The following is a 10398-nucleotide window of genomic DNA, read 5'->3' as shown; positions in this document are numbered from 1 at the left end:
TGTTCGTGAAATCATGGAACAGCCCGCTTTCTCCCCAGAAGTAAGCGTGATGAGAATTAGTGATGCCGTTTCTCAGTCTACGTTATCATAAAACATGCCGTCTTTGATTTTCTTTTCGTCATTATCTCGTTCGATCTGCTCAACACTGCCCAAGACAGTTTGCGATTTGATGTGATAAATGTCAGGCAATACCAATGTATTACCTCGGAGATAACAAAAATAATTAACCGATTCTGCTGCTCGATAAGTGTGTACGTTCTACCAGATCTTAACAAAAGAAAAACAACTATATCTACCAGGACGCTAGGAAGCGGGGGTGCCCCATGTTTTGATGAACAGCGTGATGTCAGTGCTGTCAAAGGTTAACAGTGAGACAGCGGCCGCCGAACGCGCGCAGCGCTCAACGATGGTGCACTTTCGCATATTTTTTAAGGACACAGCAAAGTGCTACTGTTTCGATTCTTGCTGACTAGACTTCTCAGGGTTGTGCTCTACAAATCTAGAATTGCGCGTTCAACTTGTTTTCAGGAATTGTGAAGATTCATTATAAACGTAATCAACGGTTGCACTAATTAGTGATACACCACCACCATTGAGTAGGCCCCGTCTGGAATAGATATATTCAACGACTTTTTGGAAAGAAAAGCTAACCACGAATTTAATAAAATTCTGGTCAGTTTCAAGTGCATATATACTAGTATATCACTCACTGTAGTTTCATCGCAACACAGGTTGTCATTTTTAATTGGAAGCGCTGCGGATTACCCTCGCCATATGAACAGATTTTTACGTGATTCTGATATTTCAGTTATTTCCAGAATTGCACGACACACCCTCCTCAAGTTGACTTGAACGGCGTACACGCTACCCTTCAATGAAGCTATGTATTTCACTTGGAATATTCGTTGGCCCTGAGCTTTAGAAAGACGTGTCAACACTAGGTACTTCTATGAGAGGTCCCACGATGGTGTACAACTGGAATGAAGCACAAGGGTGTCGTTTCTTTTTTTTTTTTTTGTGTGTGTGGTACTAATTTTCGCCGTTTCAAATACATTGGCGTGCCTTTGTGCTTGTTTTTCGAGAAATTTGTTCCCCAGAAAGTATTGTCCTCTTCGAAAGCGTTCATGTCAGGCATGAAAGGCGAACCTGTCTTCTACGGTTCTTTTCGTGGCACTGTAGTATGCCCCAACTTTTTTATTTGTTTTTCTTCTTTCTTTTTCTTTTTTTTTACGCGACCAAAGAAGTAACGGCTGCTGAGTGTGCGTTCCAAAGCGGTTGCGTATTCGTCCCTCACGATGACAACATTCTAGGCTGGTGGTTCAGTGATGCAGATGTCGATTCTAGTTCCGTGTTTCCTGGTTCAATCTAAGGGTCATGCCTTTCTTCTTTTCTATGAAGAGAGTTTTGAGCAGTGATGGCCACTAACTACTTCTACAGTAGTTTAACTATAACTACTAACTACTTCGCGATGGAAGGGTAGAACTCCAGCGAACCGGTAGAGATGTAGGAAGGGAGTTGCCTCAGGACAGAAGCCGTCGATATTTTGAACAGAGACTGTTCTTCTTCTGGGCACCGTCCTCATGATTGGGTGCCCAGAAGAAGAACAGTCTCTGTTCGAAATATCGGCGGCTTCTGTCCTGAGGCAACTCCCTTCCTACTTCGCGATGGAGTAGTAGTTCAACTACTTTTCAGGGGAGGTAGTTAAAACTATTTCTTTAACTACTGCAATGTATTTAACTACATCTATAACTACTTATTAGCGTTGTCTATCAATACCAAACCATAGTGTTCTCGGACACTTAAATATGAACCACAAGCGGTAAAAGTGGTAAAAGTGAAGATATAGTACGCATGCACGGCACAATTGCACCTCCGTTCTCATCAAACAAGTAGCTCATGGTAAAAGTCGGAAGCACAGTCTTGCCGTAAAGCTTGCGGCAAAATCGGAAGTAGTTGGCGCCTGCAGTAACCTAACTACTGTAGTTAACTACTCGAAATAGTAGTTTAACTAGTAGTTGCCACTACTTTTCTGCAAGTAGTTGATGACTACCTTTTAACTACAATCAGGTAGTTTAACTACATGTAGCTAACTACTAGCCATCAATGGTTTTGAGATTACGGCAAGCAAGAGCGTCACAATTTTCTTCCTGGATGGCCTGTTGTTAGGCACTATGATATAACATGACTAGTATGTGAAAGGTAGACCACTTTTTATTGCATCCGAATCTACTATATAGTTATAGGAAGTACCTGCTTTGTAGAATGCCAAGGTGTTACCATTGCAAAACAACAGCAGACAGAGCATCTTCAACCGCTATCTTTGCAACATCAAGGCGCGAGGGGTCGAAATTCTTGTTTCCCTTTTTAAATTTTATTTGTTCATCCTTAACAATGTGCTCATGTTCGCACTCACAAGGCCTCCCATGCATTTTAATCAAACTGCCATGTCAAGTCATGCACGTCCCACGGAGACTGCGGGTTAAGCATCACAGTGCTTCCGACGGGTGAGAAAACGTGTACTTGCATCCGTGTTTTTATTTACCGCTTCTCGATTATTACAAAGTGTCTTCATATGCGACTGCGAGGACTGTCGTTGCTTGCTAGTTGAAGTCTCTTATTTCACGTTATCAATAACAAGCGCAATATCAGTTTTAGCAGACCCTTTGTAAGGTTATCATACTTGCCGGTGCCAATTTGTAGTTATGTACGACTCAGAACTTTATCCACTGATTGGTTCAGGCAAGCCACGTTATGAACGGTTTGGTAAAATTGTCTATCCTGAAGAAAGAAGGAAGTCACTGAAAAGGTTGGCCAGCTGCAGGACTCGAACCCACATCTTCTGGATTGCCGGTACAGGAAGTGATTGTAGAGGAGTGTTAGCTTAGCTCAATTGGTAGAGCCCTGGACCGACAATCCAGAAGATGTGGGTTCGGGTCCTGCAGCTGGCTAACCTTTTTAGTGACTTCCTTCTTTCTTCATTCATTGTTCTTAGGCACTTGAGGCTTCGTATGTATTTGTCCCTTCTATGTGTTCCGGCCTGGGAACATCAATTTCCATTGTCTATCATGTTCACAATAAAGCGAATTAGACGCCCGCAAAAATTCCAAAAGAATCTGCGGGAAACATCACGGACCTTTGCGCGACTATACACTTGGTGCGATGAAAGGAAACTTTGATATGACGTCCATTGCTCCCTACCATCTTATCACCCCAGTTTGCGATTGCACCTTTCTTCCTTTTTCTCGGACTTATTTAAAGGGATAGTCGCATCCGGAAGCGTGTTCCGGAACTATTATGGTCATGTTCCCTGTCGTTCATAATGTACGCCGGCAAATTTTCTCCGCACAAATCCACTTGGTTGACTCAGAAACGATTTTTAAATGTTCGCGCTTCCGGCGCGCACGGCAATCCCCGCAAGGCGCCGACACTGGATGACGTCACCCGGATAAACCAACCATCAGGAGGCGCTCCTTCCCGCCGCAGATTCTGTGTGTGTCTGAGCGTGCGTCTGACCCTTTTTCTTGTTGTCTTGTCGCGTTTGCTTTGAAGTACTTCGAACTACAGCGTGTGGCCTAGGATTTCACGCCGTTGACGTGCGATGTCACAGCCAGGAAACCGGTGCTACGTGCTCGGGTGCAGAAAGACTTATAACGCGAATCCCGAGCTTACATTTCACCGACTTCGCAATGCGCAATGACGAAACGAAAGTGGGAGACAGCGATCGCCAGCCACTACTGTGGTGTGGCCCAAGGATTGAATGTTTCACGCGTCTGTTCCTGTCATTTCGCCGACGACGCCTATTTTGATGAAGATGTATTGCAAGTTCGGCTTGGGCTACGGCAGAAACAGAAGCGGCTGAAGATTGACGCCGTGCCTACCACATTCGATCAGGAACAAGGGCAGGAACCAATAACGGAGGTAAGTGACAATTTTGCGTGGTCACAGCTATACGCTGCGATGAAAAATATCAGTTGTCACAGTAAACATCATCGCAAACACCTGGCCTCGCCGCCGATTGTAACGTCACAGTCACACCGGTATACTAATGTACACAAATTATTACAATGATTGCAGCATCCTGACGCAATAGTACGCGTACTCTAGAGAAAAAAGATTGGTGTGTTGTTGCTGTGCTAATTGTCGCCAGTATTATGCAGGGGTAACGTAACACTCCCACATGACAGCATTATTCTAATCTTATTGCAGCTAGTGGATGTTTCTACAGTTCATAGTGTAAGCCTGATGGCAGCATTCAGGGATGTGAAAGCATCGCAATCTGTGTTTGGCTACGTCCGAGACACTTGCATCAGTATTCTACTGCAGCCTTGTTGCTAATTTCTGGCTCTATTTCAGGCGGCAGCAAGCACGTCAACGGAATCAACTGGATTTGGTATGTTTTTGTCAAGCCACGAAAATATTGCAATTCTTTTTGCACGTCCCACAAAATAATGGATATGTACAAGCCCTGAAAATTGTCGAGTTCTGTGAAAGGAATCTTGTGTGATGCGGCTGCCAGCGTTTATAACGTAATGTCGACAGGAAAATAACTGTGCCAGTGAAATAGGGACCGCAAAGGGGAAGATTTATTTACATAGTCATTTTTATATTTGTTATTGTACCTGCTAGGCCCTCAACGTATTCTTTTGAGTGTTAACACTCGAGGCCATATTTCAGATGTGGAGGTCATGGCTGAAGCAAGTGCTGGGGACCCACTTCACGGCGCATCTCACAAGGGGGTTGTCATCCCCTGATTCCAGGAAGAGGAAAACAATGTACACAGACTTGCATAGCGTATTAGTACACCAGATATGGATCTGCCAACATGAACCCTTCTAACATCCCTGTGGCAGCGTACCTGTAACCGCCCAGACTTCACACCACATTAATGTAGAACCACAGCACAACATAAAATAGCTTAGGTTTATTTGCCTCCCATACATAATGGGAGGCAAATAAACCTATGCTATTTCGTTATTCCCACTCCGTCATACTCCACTGTACAATAAATCGATACAATTATAGGGTCATTCTTTATTCCCGTCACTACACCGCATTGACAATCTGCACAGAATTTAAAATATTCCCACCTCGGCACTAACTTAGTGCAGTACAGTCTGGATTTGATGCCAGAGCTAAAACTGCCACGTGTAGTAGTTTTTGCTGTTCAGATGGGTAGACAGTCTGTTGACTGCAACTGGAGATACAGAGTGACAAGACAAAACATCCCCCGCACTGCAATGACGAAAAGATGAAAATTGCTGCAAGACGAAAATTTTGCTGACATAGGCACACTTGGTGTAAATGAGCCCTTGATCATCCCCCTTGCCTCCCATCAGAGGTTTAGGAGGATACTATTGGTGTGTGGTGTACGGATAAACCTATCCGTACACCACACACCTATAGTATCCTCCAAAACCTCTGATGGGAGGCAAGGGGGATGACCAAGGGCTCATTTACACGAAGTGTGCCTATGTCAGCAAAATTTTTGTCTTGCCACTACATGTCTCCAGTTTCAGCCATCAGTATGCACCAGCTTGTCTCTCTTGTCAAGACACCCTTGCTTCGATGGTCCTAACGCTGATAGCCTTGATAGGACGTAGATGGGAACTCCCTCCTGATGGCTCGGACAACGCATCCAGGAACCTGTCGTCTGTTCCTTGGACCAAGGTATCCCCAGACCCATCTCGTGAATGACGAGTATGCCGTGAACCTTAGGCAGCTGGAAAAGACAAATCCACATGACATTTCTTTTTGTTTAGCATTATATCTTGTGGGCATTTCCATACCTGCCAAATCTCCCACAGTGTTGGGAAGACAATGGCCAGAACAGAAGAACAGACACTATCCCAACCTTGGAGTTCAAAGCCTGTGCATTCCTTTCTTAGTTCCGGGGTCTCCTGCATTTTGAATGTGGAAGGTTGGCAGGTGTGCAACATAGTACAACAGAAAAATGGTCCGCCTCTTTCAGGATGAACCCGATTCCAACAGCTAACTCCCTCCCGAACCAGCTTCCCTCCAATTCCGGCAAAATCCAATTTCTCATTTCTACAATTTCTACATTCTTCAGTAACATACTCCCCCCCCCCCCTTTATTGGCACCTCAAATGCTTCTGTTTTCAGACTTGTAAAACTATCCTTCAGAATCCCCACTGGATATCTGTCAATGAGGGTTTTGTGTTGCCAATCTGGCTAACTGGCATAATTGAGAGCATGTCGAGACTAGCTGAGGCGACTGTGTTGCTTCACTTTTCCTAATGGAATTGTTGGACCAGGATTCTGGGTCGTTCCACGGCTGTCGACCACGCTTATGATTTATGGGGGACAAACTTGTGTAGGCCAAAAAGCTGCTGAGAATAGCCGCCCTTTTGTATACAACCCCTGTCCACTTTAGGTTCGACAATTTGCGTAACCAACAACACCCGACTAGCACCCGAGTTTACCCTTCCGAATCTTGATGGGAGGTCATTTAAACCGAAAAAATCATTACGGTCCTAATCATAGCAAACGGAAGAGCACTGCAGCAGGCTTACCTGTGGTCCTGGGGATTGAGTCGCCTAAAATGTTGATCATAGCGGCAGAATTGAGGCGCGTACACCACTAGAAGCTCCCTACGGAGGCAGATGTCCCTGAGTAATGGGTGTTGTGTTATGCACTGCACGACGGCACTGTTGCACATTTCTACCACCCTGGCAACAGAATGGCAACACAGGCGCTCGTCGGGCTCCTGTGGGTCGCAGACTCCACACACACACACACCTGCCGACAACAATTTCAACATTCTAAACTATTTCGCACATCCGACGGCAACCATGCAAAGAGATACGTCACTTGAAAATGTCATCCCGCGGGTTAGCCGCAGCCACATCTCGTGCATGGTCGGCGGGTTCCAGAGGCATTGGGTCCGTAGAGTATGGGTCATCATCCAGCATTAACTCGTCGCCGCTACCGCTTACATGTTCGTCAGAATCTCCCCAGACAAACATCACTCTCGTTTTCAGACTCCATGTTTGCAACCTTCGCCTTCGCTTCGCGATCGGCAAACAGGCGCGCGGCTCGCATTTACCCTGGGCGCGCGCTGATTGGCCTTATCCGGGTGACGTTTGCTCCCACTTTTAGAGAGCGAGGGTGCAAGGATTCCAGTTTCCTTTTCATCGGATTGCGCGAAAAGTACGCCGCGGATCGAAATGGTATTTTCGGGCCCATTTCAGTGGTCGGCAAGGAATTAGAATTCGCATTAGTTTCGAAATTGACCTCAGAGAATGCGACTGTCCCTTTAAGCAGAGTTTACCCAACAGCTCCAAGATAAGGAGAAGGCCCGCGCCCTGCGTCACGCAGGAAGGTCAGATGTTACAATTGCGGATATTGCTATGAAGTAAATGAAAGAGCGAACGAGAAGAAAGCTCGAAGCAGATAGCATAGCTGGACAGGCCTCCAAAGGTGACGTAAGCGCGTAGGCCCGCCGCTATCTATAGGAGGTGTTGGTTTACCAATCACTTTTTGTGTCGAACGTGACCCAGCTGCCACCTATAGATGTTCTGAAAATAAGCACTTTTCTGGTTGTTTGTTTGTTTATATTTTTTTTAGGGGAGGGTTTTGGTAACCGACAAACTCTCGATGGTGGCGGGAAGAGACTATATGATACAGTGATAACGGAGTAACAAGGTGCAAGTAACAAAGTGAACAGCAGTTACTGAATTCGTCTTTGTAGCTTATAGAGCATAATTTTTGTCATCATAATGTAGGGTAATTTCTCAGGTTTTCCTCCGACGCTGTCACACATATACCAGCAGTTCCCTTAGAAGTCGCCCCAGGACGCACATTTCTCATCGTTGACGGCATCCCCATTCCCCACAGAGAGAACAAAAACAGATATTGACCAGCCTTACGAGTGCCAATCATCCCGTTCCACACGCTACGAGTAGCAACCCAGAATTCTGAGCAGCAGTACAGCAAAGAAAAGCTTGGCAAAAGTTATCAGAGCTGATTCATCACGTTTTCATTCTGCGTTAGTATATCACTGCTGATATCCAGGCTCCGCGCACGATATCTGCTGTACAAATTCCCTTTCTCGTCTGCCCACGCCTCTTTCCATCTTCCTTCCTCCTCACCTCGTACTTTCTTTCAAGTTGGCTTTGTGACATGTTCTTCTGCTATCAGGCAGAACCTGCATCAAAGGAGGTGTCCCCGAATTCTGGTCATGGCTTCGTCGTTGTGATGAGCAGGCTTTGCGTGAACCGCTTGGGGTCCGTTCCGCTAGCTTCAATTCATCTGCAGAGAGAGAACCGCGCTGTCTATCTTGCGGACATCTCAGATTACGAATGTAGCGAAGAATCCAGGCGGTGACCCTGATAAGTCTATATAGTGGCTCCACTAAAGCGCTCCGGGGAAATGACAATCTCAGGAACAATGACCAGCGACACTTGCGCTTCAACACACAGCGCTTCCAACGCTTCGTCGTTGTGATGAACAGGCTTTGCGTGAACCGCTTGGGGCCATACTTCCGGAGTACTGAGCCATCCCGGTCCCTTCCACCCGGGGTCGGAATTCTTCAGCTAATGGGCTGCAATCCCTCTCTTAAGAAGATCAGCCGGGTTGTCGTCTCCGGCGCAATGACGCCACCTGTCCTTGCTTGTGAGTTCGTTGATCTCTTTGACACGGTTAGCAACGAACGGCTTCCATTTGGTGACAGATCCCGTTATCCAACCCTTACAAAAATGGCTGTTGACCTTTTGTTTCCATTCTACAGAACTTAGTCAACAGAGAGCACAGACATTCAGTAGACTTTCTCTTAGCCTTGTGTTTACCTGACATATTGATTATGTTGACTTGTGGAACTTTAAGCCTTGTTGACAATTATTCATAGGAAGGTAACAGGTCTTTCTGTAGACTCTCCATATACTTTACACAAATTTCGTGTGACCTTCATGTGTAAGTCTTGTTATATGTGATATCAATTTCTCTGCTGACTTTGTTCTGACTCAGCTATCAATGAGATCGGCGTCACCCACAAAACTACCTTCGCTCTTTTTTAAAAGGCTTGGCGACCGTTACGTGAGGCACTCGGTATATTCTTCTTAATCGAGGAAGATACATGATTTACTGTAGCTCGATTAACGTCATCCCCGTATGATGTGAATACTTTTTGTGGACTTTCTGTGACTTGAGCGAAGTTGAATTTCTCCGTTCTATATTGTTCACTTCAATCGCAACACGCATAACGTACACAAAATGAAGTACTGCAAAACTATATATGTATATCTATTTTATTCCGAAAATGCATACCTTGAAAGTGGTATCCAGTGTCGACACAATCATACAAAACATCCCGCACGCGAAGTATTCCACACGTACACATGCTTTATGCCACACAGTGTCGCGTCGCGCAATAGACAGTCAATGAGGGGTTGCGGTCTGAGTTCTTCTGGTGACTCACGTTAACGGTGGACTGCAAAATTCACTGAATTTCGGCGATAGCGATGTCTCTGAAGCGCTGAAGAGAAATGTGTGAATAGGGCGTCCAATCGCAAATTAGTAATGTTCAAACACAAGTGAGTAAAACCGAGTAGAATGGTCATAGCAACAACAAATTTGGTTCACAATCAACACCGGCCACGAACTGATACTTGTACACTTACCTGACGGGACGCAAGACCGCAGCCGCTGCTCGAAACGAACATCAAAAACCTACAGCACAACAGTCATCGTATGAATAGAAGTGAAGCTTGATGACACATGGTACTTCTATCACACAGCTTACCCCTTACGACGCAAAATCATATCCTCCTTTGTTCTGTAATTGACGAGCGAACGTTGAAAGCATCCGCCGGAAGCTCCCATTTATGCAATGGTCCAGGGAAAATGGCGGGCGCCCAAACCACGTGATCTCCAGGAGCCACTCACAGCGTCCCCGAGCTGCAGCGCGGGAGAAAAGATGGGGCCCAGTGCGCATGCGCAGACCGACCTCCTTTCTCAACCTTCTCCCCCTTCTCTCCTCTGGTTTTTCGTCTCTCCTCTTGCCCCCCCCCCCCCCCCCCCCGCAGCCTCGTCCGTTTGTCTCCGGCGATTACTGTCGAGCAACGATCATGCTGTCCCAAAGCAGACAATCAAAAAGCGATGGTGTATGACAAATCAAGTTTATTTGTCGTCGGGAACTGCCTCGAAAAAGCTACAGTACACATCTTTTTACGTCTTGTAACAGGCTTCACTGGAGCTTTAGGTGCTTCGACATCGAAGGGCACTTCAGAAGCCAATGCTGAGCTATGTGCGTCGTTGTTGGCCATGGCTGCGGGAGAACTAAAACAAAACAAAAAAATCTATTGATGATCCGTAACTCTGCACGAAAATCACTGCTATGATAGGCAATCGATCTTGATTTCGTATTTGAGCACCGAAGCGCAC

At 45.9% G+C, this 10398-nt stretch overlaps 2 long non-coding RNA genes across 2 annotated transcripts; one reads left to right on the top strand and one right to left on the bottom strand.

Annotated features, from left to right (window-relative positions):
- Nucleotides 1–4170: 4170 nt before the first annotated feature.
- LOC135393195 (uncharacterized) lies at nucleotides 4171–5021 on the top strand. Its single transcript, XR_010422525.1, has 2 exons — nucleotides 4171–4390; nucleotides 4675–5021. It is a non-coding gene; the product is annotated as an uncharacterized LOC135393195 (long non-coding RNA).
- A 634-nt stretch (nucleotides 5022–5655) lies between these two features.
- On the bottom strand, nucleotides 5656–6787 carry LOC135393194 (uncharacterized). The gene is made up of 3 exons (XR_010422524.1): nucleotides 6531–6787; nucleotides 5787–5897; nucleotides 5656–5719 (listed from the first exon to the last, which is right to left on the bottom strand). It is a non-coding gene; the product is annotated as an uncharacterized LOC135393194 (long non-coding RNA).
- Between the last annotated feature and the right edge of the window lie 3611 nt (nucleotides 6788–10398).

This window comes from Ornithodoros turicata, chromosome 4 (genome assembly GCF_037126465.1).
Source record: "Ornithodoros turicata isolate Travis chromosome 4, ASM3712646v1, whole genome shotgun sequence".
In the NCBI taxonomy this organism is placed as follows: domain Eukaryota; kingdom Metazoa; phylum Arthropoda; class Arachnida; order Ixodida; family Argasidae; genus Ornithodoros; species Ornithodoros turicata.
Note: the sequence above shows the minus strand (reverse complement) of the source record. Positions and strands in the feature narration are given on the sequence as shown.